This window comes from Drosophila busckii, chromosome 3L (assembly GCF_011750605.1).
Source record: "Drosophila busckii strain San Diego stock center, stock number 13000-0081.31 chromosome 3L, ASM1175060v1, whole genome shotgun sequence".
Taxonomy (NCBI): domain Eukaryota; kingdom Metazoa; phylum Arthropoda; class Insecta; order Diptera; family Drosophilidae; genus Drosophila; species Drosophila busckii.
In genome coordinates this window covers 4094834-4109925 of record NC_046606.1, presented here as the reverse complement: position 1 = coordinate 4109925, position 15092 = coordinate 4094834, and the positions used below count along the sequence as shown (strand labels likewise).

The window sequence follows — 15092 nt, the reverse complement described above, 5'->3', positions numbered from 1 at the left end:
TGGCTGTTCGCGATGGCAATTTGGATTTTGTGGCTAACAAACCTGACCAAAAAGACATTTTACATTCTACTGTTAAGTGTTGTTGTTGTATCGGTTGCTGCTGCTGCTGCTGCAAGTGTCGCAACAACAACACTTTACACGCTAGAAACCGTGACTTTAATTTGCAACATTTCCTGCTGCCAGCCAACCCACCCTCTGCTTATTTATATTTTTTTATTTCTTCGCTGATTTGTTTTTGCCTTCTTTCTTTTATTTATATAATTTCAATTGTATTAGTGTCGCCAACTGGCGGCTGCCGACTGCAACTTGTTTCAACTCGCTGCGCTTTTAATTTGTAATTACTTGCAATTTTTACTTTCGTTTGTGACATTTGATTTATGACTTGCACTCGCTCGCAGCAGCAGCAGCATCCAAATGAAAATTTAGCTACAATAAACGTGGCAATTGCCAATTGGAAACGTGAGCGGAGCAAGCGCAAGTGCTACTGCCACAGAATTTCTAATGAAGCGCCAAATAGCTGCAGCAATTGTTAATTGCCACACACACACACACAGAAGGAGGTAAAATTATATTTAGAGCTTGAATATGTTAGGGCCAAGGACTTGAGAGAAAGTTAAAAGTTGTATAAGCTTTGCAGAATAATTAATATCAGCCTGAAGGCCTTTGTTGCTCTGAATTTAATTCTAGGCTACAATTAAAATAAATAAATAAAAAATTAATATAGACAGCAACGTCTGCAATGGGTTGTAAATAGATTAATGAAGTTGATATAGAAAATTTACAAAAACTTGCTGAGGCAATAAGTCAGATTTTCATTATAGAAAATTATCGTAGCTAAACTTCTATTTTATTAAGTGCAATGTAAGCTTCATAAGTTTTGTTTGTATGACTTTTGAGCAAGTTTATTTATTGATGGATTAGTTAAATAGTCCACTTACATTAATTTAGTTCATATATTTGCTTGTTGCCCCAACTGCTTTACCTTTTATTTGAACTGTTGAGACTCTGAATATTATGGAAACTTTTCACTGGCTGCTTCATGCGAACTTACTTAAGTTTTGTTTAAATTAAACAAGTTTACAAATAATAAATTAAAATTAAATTATAAATCTATTAAATGCAGTTTTTATGGCATTTTCTAAAATTAGTTTGTTGACAACACTTTCTATAAATTTTCATAACAACTCTTTGACTATTTTATTAAACATTCATACAGTCTTCTGTCTCGCTCTTATTGTAAAACAGTCCTCTTACATTAATTTAGTTCATATATTTTCTTATTTGACTTCTTTGAATATTATGAATATTATGGCTAATAGAAAATGTGCTGACAGCTTTAGTTTTGTTTGTCCATGAAATTTATTAAATTAGCGAAAATTAGTTTAATAGCAACAATTTCTATAAAGTTTCATAAGAATTCTTTTACTATTTTATTAAACTTTTATATATTCTTGCGTCTCGCTCTTATTATTGCCAATTCTTCTTATTATCGAACTTCCTGTTACAGCGACTTGCTTTGATTTCATCTATTATCGTTATCTATTTCCTGTTTAATAAGCTCATTAGCCGCAGTTTGGGGCAACGTTGTTGTCAGTGTCATTGTTGGCGCACTTGACACTTGCTGCATGACATGTTGTTGCCGCATTGCACGCAATAGACAACGGCAACAGGCAACAATAACAAGCTGCAGCAACAGCAACAGCAACAGACACACAACTCCCACGTTGCACGTGCAACGCTGCAGTCAGCAAATGTGCAACAATTTCAAATGACTGCCACTGACAACAAGTTGCAGCAGCAGCAGCAACAACAGCAGCGACCATTGATTAGCTGACCCTTGTGTGGCAAGTATGTACGTCTGTCCGTCTGTCTGTCTGTGCTGCCTTTGCCTTTAGCTTTTGGCTCATGTTGCCCTCAGTTGTCATTGACTGTTGCTTGCTGCTGCTGCTGCTGCTTGTTGCAGCTCGTTTCAATTGATTGAATTACATACAGGCCACAGTGCAGACACCCCCACAATTGTCTGGGCTGACTTTAAGTTAAACCAGAGTCAGGCCACGTTAGCCAGTTAATTAGTTGAGAGGCAGCAACTAAGGCTGTTGTTAAAGCTTGTTGCTTGTCCTTGTGCCACTTGCTACACACACACACATGTGTGTGGGTGTGTGTGGGAGTTAGTTAGGGCAAGCTGTTTGGCTATGCTAGCAGCTAGTTCAAGGCTGCAGCTAAGTTTCAACTTCCTGAATTTTTAGTTTAAGCAATTTGACTGCTGCAATTTATTAATTGATGATGCTAAGTCAAAGCTGCAATCAGTCAATGTAACTTTTAATGCTGCTCACTTATCTACCTACACTTTGAAAAAATGCAAAGAGGTATGCTAAGAACATAAACTAACTATATAGACTCTTGATCAGCAAGATAAGTCAACATTTTCGCTTAACTGTGCGTCTGTCTGAGCAAAAATAAACGCAGTGTCTACTAAAGGAGCTAAAGGCAGCTAAAGCGTTTTAAGCTTATTTTTGAAATTATTTATACTCACTACGCACTTAGAAATCGTTAAAAAAAAGTTAATATGCTTATAATATTAAATAGCTTATAATTTAAACTTAGCACACTTAACTTTTTGCCTGCTTGTGTTACATTCTTTAGTCAAAGTGTATTAGATGTTGGCTGCGCTCAACATTTCTTCATATATAAATGCATTGCTTACAATAAAAAAAAAGATTACGAAATATGCCGAACTTGTCCTTAAAATGTCAAGCAAAGTGTTCATTAATTTGTGTCTGCTGCATTGTTGTTGTTGTTGTCTGTACTACGATTATTGCACACTTGTGGCACATTGTCTGTGTGTGTGTGTGTGTGCACACAGTCATTGATCATGAATTCCGTGTCGCAGCAGCACATGCGTCATGCCAGTTTGACATTACATTGTCTACCCTGCCGCCCGCTTGCTCCACATGCCACAGCCACACTCCAACACAATTGGCGACACAATTTTTATGCTGCCTGTGGCATGTGCCAGCGACAGCAGCAGCAGCAGCAGCAACCTACGCAGCAACAAAGCGTAGCATAAAATAAAAAAAAACTGAAACTGAAATCTCTTTGCCAGTAGTTTTGTAATTTTCATGTAAAAGTCGCAAACAAATGCAAAATGGCCCTGCAAAGACAACAGCAACGCTCCCCCCGCATACTCCTAAGTCAACAGCTAGACGACAGCCGCGTTGAGCCTGCGCCTGCGCCTGCGCCAGTTCCAGAGCCAGAGCCAGAGCCAGCCATCAATCTCAATTGCTTCGCATTTTCATATGCAGCTCTTCGATCATTTTGCAGCTTGACAAGCAACAGCAACAACAACTGAGCAACAACAACAATTGCTGTGACAAATCTGCAATTTTTTTTATTAACATAAATTGTTGCTGGCCTGATTCTGGTTTTGTGTCGCATGCTACGTGTGCCTGTAATTACTTTTTATGATTTCTTTACGTTTTTTGGGTTTATCTCGCCCAAATGTCTACGCGTGATTAAACGTTTAAGTTGCTGATATGATATGGCCACGGCCTGTCGACGTTTCATATACTAGGCTACAACTTCAACTCACTGACTGACTGACTGACTGACATATTGATTGTTATTGTGCTGCTGCAGTTGTCGTTGCGCTTTTGAAAGTCAAAGTCTGTTGCGCCTGTCAATGTTTTGCTGTCTGTTGATTTTACTGCTACTTGGCTGCTGCTGCTGCTGCTTGTTGTTCCATAAATCCAATACAAAAATATGACTTCTGTGCAACACATATGTGTGTGTCTCTGTGTGTGTGTGTCACAGTTTTTAAATCAATTGACATGCATAGAATTTTTGCTAGTCTAAGAATTTACAAAGGGCAGATGTTTATGCAAAAATTGGTTATAGACTTAATACATTTTATTAATAAATATTAAAGCCATTAATTTTTTTTAAAGTTTTTATTTTATTATTTTTATTATTTATATAGTTACACAATTATTAATGCATAAAGCTAACAAATAATAAAAATAAATTTGGCTTATTTAAAAATACAACAAAAAATAATCAAGTAACAAATTCATTGCGCTTAATTTCTATGCATGTTTATGTTTATTTATGCAGCGCATTAAAACAATTTAAATATATTTTTTTGATATTTGCCTTAACAAAAACCAGCACAAATTTAATTTTAGTATTTTACATATTTTGCAAGCTGCTATTGCTTGTATTGCTTATAAATAATGAACTTTACAGCTTTTGTTTAAATATCCTAGCAGTTTTTTTTATTTTCATGTAAATATTTGAACGCATAATAAGTTAATTTAAATTATAACTAGACACAGCAGCTTTATTTTCACAAGACCTTTAGATTACCAATTAATATGCAGCGATAATATTTGTATAATATTTTCACACGCTCCTAAACTGGCAGCTTATTTTTCCGAGTGTATTATGCCACAGCCCACATAAAGATGCCGTTTTAAATGGCGACGCTCGCCTAAGCCGCAGCAACTTCACGCTTAATTAGGCGCTGACTGAAAAAAAAATACAAATAACTTCATTTTGTTGAGGTGCGAGACTTGAGGTTTGAATTTGAGGCGCGACGTTGAGTTTGTCAGCGATACAAAAATGGTCAAAACATGAAATCCTATTAGACAAATTGAAATTACAAATGAGACAACGACGAAATTAATTTATTAATTAGTCACACTCGATTATATGGCTGGACAAAACGGTAGCGCTAAAGACAACAACAACAAGCATAATGAGCTGCCCACAAGCGGCTGAGACAGCAACAGTTCGTGCGAAAGAGAGCGCGCTAAACTGCACACGCAATGCGTGCGGCTTTGGCCTGCAGCAACTTCTCGCCGAGACTTAATCAGCAATAAATAATCGCTAATTAAGCAAAATCCAAATATATTACAGACAATTGTATTTTTCTGTGGCATATTCTGAGCTCTCCGTATCAGCAGCTCAGCATCGGCTTGGCTACCATTTTGGCCGACAGCTGGGGCGACAGGTTGTTTAGCCGGCAAATTGGCAAGACAATTGCTAGCCAAGTCAGCTATCATGGGAACACATACAGTTATAGAAAATGAAAACACAGCCCACCCGCTAACGACTGCTGTAAACGGCCAGCGCCTGCTTCATTATCAAGCTAAGGCTAAGCAGCAGCAGCAGCAGCTCCAAACTGTTTTGCGATAGCCTTAAAAAGGCCAAAGTGAATGCCCCCATATGCTATATGCGCTAATTAAGTGTTTATGGTGTCAACTGTACCTCAAATCTCAAAAGTTATGCAAGCGCTGGCGCTGCTTGGGGTGAAAGTTGTTTACGCTATTTTTAGCGCCATCAATAAGCACATTTTATATTTATAGCGACTCATTAGCCGCCACTAATTAATTAGAAATATGCTTTTGCCCCATGTTGTAAATTAAGCAAAAACAAATATTTACATGTTAGCCAATCATTGCCCTAAAGAACTGAAACTCAACACGAGAGACAGCAAAACTCGCAGGCCAATGTGCTGTTGATGCTGCGGCTGCGGCTGCTGATGAAGATGGTGATGGTGATGAGTTTTCAAATGATGCGTATCGATTTTATTTTTTCAGGTTTTGTCTTTTTAGTTATTTTGTTGAAACATTTATGAGCGCTCGTTTAATCATTTACAAGCAAAGCAGCAATAAATGTAAGACAAGTGGATAGAGTTGGGAAGTTAAAGAACTTGGAATGGCTAAAAATTAAGAGTGGGTTTTATACATTTATTCGAGCAATTAAAACAAGAATGAATTTATTATTAATTTTTTATAAATATTTATTGTGGACTTAAGCTGTAAGCGTCTAAAAGGGCTTTGTTTTTAAATGTAATAAATTCGTTTTAATACAAATAATTTACTTTATTAATTAATAAATATTTTTTAAGGCAGGCAGGGCTTATATCTAATAATAATTTGATAATTACTGCACTTTAAATATAAAATTATTGTATTAATAATACTTTGTTAACTACTACACTTAAATATAAAATATTGGAGACTATGAACTTTGAGTGAAAGTCGCTCAGATTGCTTCCACAACTTTACTGCTCATCTCTGGCTGAGCTACGCGTTTCTCTAATTTTTCAAGCTCCGAGTGAATGATAAGCCAACCATTTGTAGTCAAGAGCCCAACAGATTAGCTACCAAACAAACAATGCATACATCAACGAATTTATAAATCTATAAACGCCCACGTTGAATTTTTTGTTTTACTTCAGAGTGCGTAATTTATTTATTTATTTATTTGTTTCTTCTCTTTGGTTGGAATTTCTTTGCGTGTGAGACAAACACATTTGTTGATTGCCGCAGTGAAAAGCGTTTAATAAATGCTATAATAAATATTTAAATATTTAGATAAAGCGAGTGTATAAAAAAAAACTAAAACAATAAACAAATAGCAGCGAGGGCAAAGCAAATACAAATATAAATTAAAAAGCGTTGCGGCAAACTTATAAAAAATTCATTGAGGCTTTGTCTGCGTTGAAGATTATCTACAATATGTTCACTCCCACAGGTCAAGCGTGCACATCAATTACAGGCACAGGCCCAACCAAACTCTCCAAGCTCTGAGGACAACGATATGCAGACAGGAAACTCACACACACACACACACACGAACACGCAGAGCGAAGCGTGCAGTTGACCTCTCAATTTAGCGCGCATAATGCCAGGAAATGCCAACATTTAAACACACACAAGAGTGAGGATGAGCCTGAGAGACTCGACGCGACTGCGCTTGGCTGAGAGTCTCTAAACAGCGTCGGGGTAAGTCGCTTTGTCTATGGCAATTCACTTGATCTTGGCGTTGATTGTGCGTTGATTGTTTTATTATGAAGATGTTGGGATAGCGCTGCAGACTCTGCAAACAATGTTCAATGTTAGTTGTTGTTGTTGTTCAGTTGTTATTTCTATATTATTAAGTCAATCAAGTGCGTTAATTTGAAATTGATTATCTGCTTTTGTCAACTTGCTGAACTCTTGACTTTAAGCATTCATTGTTGTTACAAATAATTACAACAATTTGAGGCAAGTTGTTGTCTTTTATTTTTGGGCAATTTAAATAGCTGCACATCTAATTAGCCTGGCCATTAGAGTGGCTTAAAAGCAACGCCTGTTTGGCTGGCAACAACAACAATTGCCATTAAGCGACTGTCAATGCTTTTATTATAAGTTGTTGTTGTTGTTTTTGTTTTATAATTCTTGTTGCATTTTCCTACGGCAACATTTCATTAATCGAGTCACGACATTAGACATTCAACAGCTAAAGGCAGCAACTTGCCAGCGCAGCCTGCCAACCTGGCAGCAGCAATTGCCAAAGCGTTGTCAGGCTGTTTGGCCACACACACACACACACACATACAAACAAACGTACATATATATAAACAATTTTTGTTAAGCCCGCCAAAAATTGCTTTGACAACTTTATCGCAGCGCCGCATCGACAAGGCAAAGCCCCCTAAAAGCGCATGACAGAGTCAGAGTCAGCGTCAGATTCAGACTTAGGCAGTTGAAACGCCAAAGGCGCTGAAAAACATTTTCCAGCATTTCCTTTCTGCTGCTGCTGCTGCCCGCGCATTGAAGCCCTCGCCAAGAATCTAAATTAAATCAACTAAACGCGCTGACTGATTGTTAAAAAACGATCTGTGCAAACAAAAGACTTAGGCAACGAACCTGCGCAAATCAACATTAAATTAATGCATATTTATGTTTTCTTACTTGCTACACATGTATTTGCTTATTAATTGCAATATCAATGGCTGCTGCTGCGCTTGTTGTCCCCATTGTTGTTGTCATTGCAACTGTTGCTGCCTCGTTAGCGCTTGACTCAGTTTAAAGCTCAACGAATATGAAAGCAACAACGAATTTGATATGCGCTAGCAAAGTTGGCCATACATATTAGATTTATTAAGAGTTTTTAAATAATGCTTAGCTTTGTAATGATTTAATTAGTTAACTTTTATAACAAAGCTGAACTTATTACAAATTAGCATATTTTTTGGTTTTGCTAGAATTATTTTCAATTCTCGTTTATATTTTATTAATCAAAATAATTGATAAAATATACAATAGATAAAGATCAGCCGCAGCTTCAATTAAACAATTTTATTCAAACCATTTTTATGCCACACATAAATTTTAAAAATTATTTTGAAACATATTATTATATGAAATAATGCAGCATTATTTTTCAATATATACCCACTAGTAGTTTGACCTAATTTTGTTTATTTTTGAATTGTTAATCGCTTTGTTTTAAAGTTCAATTACATATGCAGCTCTTTAATTACTCAACTCAGCTGCTTTAGGTCTTGACTTCGCTCAACAAATGCAATTGGCAATTGTCTTTAAGCGGCTTCAACTTATGAGTTTATTGTGGGCGTTGCCAACTGAACTTTCCCACACACTGGCACTGAAATCAATTATGTTTTATTTGTTTGGCTGTGTGCAGCGCTCGACTCCATTGCATGTTAGTTAACATTTAGTTGGCTTCCTGTTCATGGCAGTTTGGCTGGCTGCATTGTTATTAGAATTTTCGCACTTTAATTTATGCACCTGCAGCTGATTCGCTTGAGCTTGGCTGCCGCTTTGCCATTTGCCGTTTTTTATGTTGCCACACCCCGCACACCCACCCACTGCCGCATAAAACGGCCAAACACAAAAAGCTAATCGATATTGTTTAACTATTTATGAGCCATAAATTTCACTTTCAGTTGCATTGTGTGGCGCTCAAACTGCGCAATGTTATTAATTTACAAATATTTGTCATAAATTAAATTCGCGTCGAAATTTTGTGGCTTTATTTGCGTTTTTAACGTGTTTTGCTTTTGTTTAGCTTATTAGATGTTGGTTAATGTAAATTTTAGTTTGCAATTTATTTGAAATATTTTTAAAAATTTCTATCAATTTTTCGCACAAAATTCATTTGGATTATATTTGGTTTTATGAATTTTGAGCTACTTAAATTTTTTAAAAATTAAATAATGTGAAAACTTTAATTTAAATGCAATTTGTTTGTTCCGGCACAAGTATTAGAATCTTTGAAGTTGCCGCTTAGTTAATAAACTTAAAGCTTATAAAAATTATTGTTTAATGCACAACTAAATTAATTTTGAACTGAAAGCAGCGCCAGCTTCATTTTATTACAATACATAAAGTTGAAGTTGATTTTCCCACAGCACTTGCTGTCTAAATGTTTTGACATAAATTAAAACAAACCGTTAAACTGTTGAAGCACAAATATAAACATTTAATTCGTTTCACATTGATTGGCAATCAAAACGTTCGTTTAGTGCACGTCACTTGCTGTGACCTTTAGTCACATGTCAAGCACTCCAAGTTGGAGTCCACTACACTTCACTTCACTTCACGTCCATTCACCCAACAACTCAACTGAACAATGAGCGGCTGTCAGTTTGCACTTAAGCATAGTACAAGCGACTAATTTAATTTTCATTTATCACAAGCAACTAATTAATTTCCCGCTGTGCAGCAAACGATTGCGCTCGATTGTGCTTTCGATAGTTGGACATATTAATTATTTAAATGCAGCCGAAGGCTAAAGTCGAAGTCGTTCCCCCCTCCTCCGCTCCCTTGAGCATAGCTCATAAATCCATCAAAAAATATAAAATGCGCAAAAGCAGCGCAAATCTAAATTAATAAATATGTATGGAGCTGCAGCATAAAGAGGCCAAAGCGGCAACAACCAAAGTGCCATGCAAATGTTGTACAACATTCAAAAAAGCGTACAGAACAATCAAAACATGAATGCCTATTGCTGTTGTTATTATTGCTGCTGTTGCTGTTGCTGGTGGAGAACAATTGTTTTTTAGTAGCAACAGTTGTCTGCGGGCAGCTGCTGTTTACCACGACTTGGACTTGTCCACTAAGAGCCGCCGTGACCGTGAATAGACCTTTGTCTATTTACTATTAGCAGCGACTATGCGCAATTTGCAATTGCCATAATATTATTTTATTATTATTTATTATGATTTATTAAATGCGCCGTCGCTCAGTCGCTTTGCTATTGCACTCGGCTTGGCGTCGTGTGCGCTACTCGCAATTAAACTGTAAATATTGTGCGCTCGTAAAACGTCGAAAATTTAAGTTTTTATTTAAAATGCACTCAAAGCCCACAGCCCAAACACCACAAGTCGTTGCGCATTATTTATAACATAAATTCGCTGCTGCAATAAAACTTCGAAAAAAAACAAAAGACTTGGGCAACGAACTGGCCAACAGCAATTTGCCTTGGCCAATGATTTATAATATTTAATATTTGTCGCCTGTCCGCTGCGCGCACTGACAGTTTACAGTTTTTAATTAGTTGCACGCAATGACAAACGACAAGTGCATGTTGCAGTCACGTCCGCGCCACGTTTTGTGGCAGCCAAAGACAAGACAAGGCGAGCAGACTAAAGTTAGCTAAGCTAAAATGCTTCAAAGGCAAGAAGCAAGCAGCTGTGACTGGAGGTGTTCTTTAGTTAAGGGAATTGAAGTAAAGAGAGAAAAGTTAGGCAGAATTCACAGAAGAATGGGAGCAGAATTTAGATAGATTTAAAAGAGTTACAGCAGCTTTAACATATTGATATGATGCTCTTAAATTCTTGTTGCTTGTTTGTTTGAATTTGATTTGGAGTTTGGTGTAACTTGAATTAGAGTCATAATAAAGTTAAAAACTTAACGCCGTCTGGCACATTTTGGTTGCTTATAATCTAAAGAAAATAATGTTGTTAGCTATTGCTTTCAATAGTTTCAAACAAAGTATTGATAAGGCAAGACGTAAGTTAGCAAGCAGCCAAATTTGATGTGCTCTTTAGTTAAGGGAATTGAAGTACGCAAAGAGAGAAAAGTTGGGCAGGCTGGAAATTAAGAATGGAAGCAGATACAAAAAGGCGGAATAGAGCGAATTCAGACAGATTCAAAAGAGAAGCAGCTGCTTCTTATCATAGTGATAAATTCTTGTTGCTTTCGTTTAAATTTGATTGTGAGTTTGGTGTGATTTGAATTGGAGTTATAATAAAACTAGATACTTAGTCGAGAGAGCGATAAAGTCGCCTAGAACATTTTGTTGCTTATATACTGAAGAAAATAATGTTGTCAGTCATTCTATTCCAATTGATTTTACTAAAGTTTTAATAAGTTAACAGGCAGTCATATTTATGATAAGGCGAATTAGCTATCAAATATTTTTAAATACACTTGACTCAAGTCTTTTTTCTAAGGCGTTTGTTACGGCTAACGAGAAAAGAAACAGATTGACTACTTCACGTATGTCTAAAATACTGTTACTTAATTCATTATTGAATAAATAAAAAATATATTAATATTGTGCAATTTAGTTAGTTGTTTAATATTGTTACAGTTGCATAACATTCGCATTTCAAAATTGCAGCTTGGAGCAAATGAATTAAACATTTGATAAATCGATTTCTTTCTTTTTTCTTCGGTTTCAATTAATCGATTAATGCATATTTTTTGCCATCACTACACTTGAGCATATTTAGCTCTGATATTTAATTTTACTACTCAACTTAACGCACTGACAGCAACTTCAAAGCTTCATTTTCATATTTATGCTATGCACACACTAAAATTAAATTTTATATGCATATTCAACTTGCGGCTGAGCCGAGCTTAAGCCTCAACTATTTGTTTACCATATAATGACAAATTGCAACCCGAGCTGTGCAATTGATGTCAGGCGATGTCAGCACGCGATCTGCAGCTTAAAGCGCGCAGTCCATAAATTGGTCAACTGCGCTGCGTTGTTAACAGAAACTAATTAAAAAAGTGTCATCAAAGTGTGGACAGCGAGCCAAGCCAGCTGGACAGTTTAGTTGTAAAAATGCAGACTTTAGTGGCCGCTGCTGCTGCTGCCACTGGGTGGGCAGCAACAAGGCAGGCGACATGGCTGAGCTTTAGCTTTGGCTGCGCTTATGCAAAGTTTACATATTCCCATGAACATGAAAACCACTTGCTACAAATTGTTGAACAAGCGCAGTGCGCAACATTTTAAACGGATGCAGATAACGATCGTCGAACACAAATGGTGCAGAAATAAACACGAGTGTAGATGCAAATCAGTTGATAAGCAGCAGCGCAGTCGCCACCAGAGCAGAAGTTAACCCAATGACTGCAACTGAGGCGTTGTCCACTTGTCCATCAACTGAGCATAAATTGGCACTATGCAAATTAAATTATCAAGCGGCCGGACCAAACGAGTTTTGCTCTTTAGCTTTTGCTTTTGCAAATTACTGTCAACGATCAGCAGCGCGGCAGGCACTCAACATAAATGCAACGAATGCGCCGCCTTATTAACCCAATACAGAAGCAGCAGCCGGCCAAGCAGCCAACGATAGCCATGTCCAATTATGTGTGTCCAAGCTCAATGCACAATGATCAGTGACCACTCGCTGCTGCTCGCATCATTATAATCACGTGTTGATTGCTTTTTAAACTCTGCCAACCAAATGAGCACCTTGCCTTGCTTCTTCTGCTTCTTCTTGCTGCTGCTTTACTTTTTAATTTCGTTGCGAACAAGCGCCAGGCTAACTATGCAACAATTGCTTGTTGCTGCCCCAAACAGCATTTTAGGCTTGTTCAACAACTTCTGTTCGTTCTATGCGAGAACTGGCTTCGGCTTCCAGCCTGTTGACACATTATGGCCGGGCCGGGACTTTATAATTGCAGGCGCCAGCGAGCGCTGTAAATAGCACAAAAAGTCAAGCACAACATACAAATGGTCAACATTTGGGTTAGTTAGCTCAACTATTTTAGGCGGAAAAAAGAATTTAGCTAAAGGAAATTGCAGTCATTCAATTAATTTCTTCAAAAGCTAAATTAAGTTAACAGCCAAACGAGAGCTGCGCTAATTATCAGTGGACACAACTTAAAGTAAACAAGTTTCATAGATTTATGAAACGAGGAGGCTTATGATGCGGCACCTATAATGGAAACGGGCAATACACTAGTCAAAGTGTATTTAAATGTTGGTGGCGCCCAACTTTAACCTGTCCACTTGTTTACTTATTATATATTAAAAAGTTCATTTGATTTATTTACATGCAGCTTTTATTTTCCAAATAACTTCTTTATACAAAGTTAAGCTGCTAACAAATCGCATTGAACTAGTTCTAACACTAACAGTGAACAGAACTTAGAGTAAAAAGCAGCGGCTTATAAATAAAAATTTATAATGAATCAAAATTCAAACAGTTTATTTTAAGCTAAATTAAGTTAACAACTAATAGGCTCAAACTAGATCTGCGCTAATTACCAGTGGGCACAATTTAAAGTAAACAAGTTATAGATTCAGAGATAAACTAAAACCACCAAGTTAAAGAAATAAAAATTAAATGTAAATTTGTTGTTTGAGCTGCAAACAAAATGGATTCAACTATCTCTGCACTAATTACCAGTGAACACAATTTAAATATCATAATTAAATATTAGCCTTATTTTGTTTATTATTTAGTTGGCTCAAATATTTTCTCTTTAGATCTTTTTGCTAAGCAAATTGCAGGCATTCAAACAGTTTATTTACTCTCTAAGCTGCTCATAATTAGTTACGAACTAGCTCCGAACTACTTACTTTGGCTACACTTTAAACAAAATCTCTTAAGTCTTTCGGGCTTCCAGTTCTTATCTCACTTTATATTAAAATACTTAAATCTCTGTCGCTGTCGCTCTGTGCCACAGTTGCATGCCACAAGCGCAAGCCCAATGCAACGTCACTTGTCTGGCTTTCAGCTGTTGTTGGTCACTTGGTCAGTTGGTTACAACTCATAATCAGATAAAGCTTAGCTGCATTTCATTTTCATTTAATTTTTGTCTGTTTTTGTTGCCTTGCCGCTTGTCAACTTTTACACTTGTCAGTGCAATGCCAAAGCGCAGCGACGTTGTCCGACTCCGAGTCAGTGTGCGAGCGAGACAGCGCATGGCAGCGCTCAGTCCGTTTAAGGCATATCAAATGCATTTGAGTGTGTCTAACGAAGTCTGCAAATATTAGCGTTGAGTTTGTCAGATTTATGAGCAAATCTGCATGCTGACCAAGACTCAAGTCCGAGTCGGCGTGGAGGCCGCTATGGCGTTAGCCATAAGTGGAACACACTAACGTTTACATGTGTATGTGTGTCAGTGTCAGTGTGTGTTAGTGTGTGTGTGTGTCGCCCCCGCTATGCTTGCGCTTTTCAAGCCACAAACATTTGTAAAAAGGCGTGAAAATAATTCAGCGTCAAGTGACAGAAATGCCACACACTGTGCCACAAATGAAGACAAGGATAAACACAGGCGAGCAGCAGATAAGAGGAGTAGGGGGTGGCTGCGCAATGAGTAAACATTTAGCGCAGGTAAATTTGTTTAAATATAGCAGCAGAAGTTAACTGCATAAGTTAATTTTAATTGCAAAGCTTAAGAAAAAGAAGAGAGCATAGAATTTGCTATTTAATTACAATTTATAAACAATAATGTTTTTAATTAAAAAGTATATAAAACTGGAATTCATTTTGTTGATACTTCGAATTGCTTTAGAGTTTGGTGGTTCTCTAAATATTCCCAAATAATTGAATCAAAGTGCAAATAATGCAGCTTAAAGCTCTAAATTGAATTTGAACAGTTGCTAAATATAGTTCAAAAATATAATTTAATAACAGTGTTGACTTTATTTGCAACTTCAAAGTTGCTCAACTCAGTTTGCGAATGAAGTTGCAAACAATTTAATAGATTTCAATGCATTTAATGAATTTATAAAATATCAGAATTAGATACATTTTTATAAGTGTTGCAAGCTTTTTAACTAAACTGCAAGCTATGCTATTCAAGCTAGTCATATAAAATTCCCAAATAGTTATAAATTATTGAAAACTTCTCACGCTAGTCACGTTGTCATCGCTAATTGCGACGCGTGTTGCGGTTTTGTGTGTCGATGATTCATTGGCTAGACCACAAAATTGCGGTCAGTGCGTGTGCGCAGCGAAATCGATTTGTGGAATGCAACATCAGTCCAAGTGCCCAAGTGAGCACTCGAGACTGGAGCAGAGAGAGGGCGGTGGGGCGCTGTTTTAACTTGAC

The 15092-nt window shown here is 36.9% G+C and overlaps 1 long non-coding RNA gene across 1 annotated transcript in view; it reads left to right on the top strand.

Moving 5' to 3' along the window:
- Positions 1-15092, top strand: part of LOC117134766 — a 38083-nt gene that overhangs the window by 2866 nt on the left and 20125 nt on the right. Inside the window, exon 2 of the long non-coding RNA XR_004458836.1 lies at positions 6538-6788. This is a non-coding gene — a long non-coding RNA (uncharacterized LOC117134766). The remainder of the gene's footprint in view (positions 1-6537; positions 6789-15092) is intronic.